The sequence below is a fragment of the Nannochloropsis gaditana genome, assembly GCF_000240725.1.
Source record: "Nannochloropsis gaditana CCMP526 unplaced genomic scaffold scaffold256, whole genome shotgun sequence".
NCBI lineage: Eukaryota > Eustigmatophyceae > Eustigmatales > Monodopsidaceae > Microchloropsis > Microchloropsis gaditana.
Genome location: NW_005803697.1, coordinates 1 through 663, shown reverse-complemented (window position 1 = coordinate 663; position 663 = coordinate 1).

Below are 663 nucleotides of genomic sequence, written 5' to 3'. Positions count from 1 at the left end.
AACGGGATAAATCATGGCCAAATGGTTTCGTTCGGAGGAAATGGAGTACGTCTCCTTGATTGTCAACGAGGACGCTGCGCACGGAGCGGTCAATGACTTGGGTATGCTGGGAATAATTCAATTTACTGATGTAAGGACCTGGGGGGGGAAGGAAGGGAGGCCTTTTTTGTCATCGGTCAAACGACGGAATGGATGTATGCAATGCCTTGCGGAGTGCAAATGAGTTTACATCCAAGCGGATGTGAAAGGATGGAGGGGATTTGCGGGATGAGGGATCACTTACCACTTACGTCCCCCTCGCGCTGCTTTCTTCATGCCTTTTTTTTGTCAAACTTTGCAGCTGAACCACGAGCAAACAGCCTTCCAGCGTCGATACATCTCGTACATTAAACGTTGTGACGAATTGGAGCGCAAACTACGCTATATGCGCACCGAAATCGCAAAATTTGGCCTTGATACCGAGGTAAACAGGGAGCGGAGAGGGAGGAAGGGAGGGAGGGAGGGAGGGAGGGAAGGAGAGGGGTGCAGCGACAAAGCAACGATGTGCGAAGTTGAAGATATTAAGAGAGCATTTCTACCGGCACATAGCTGGCACTGCGCCTGACTATTTGCCGCTTTCCCGTCCCCCTTCCCTCCTTCCCTCCCTCCTTCCCTCCCTCCCTC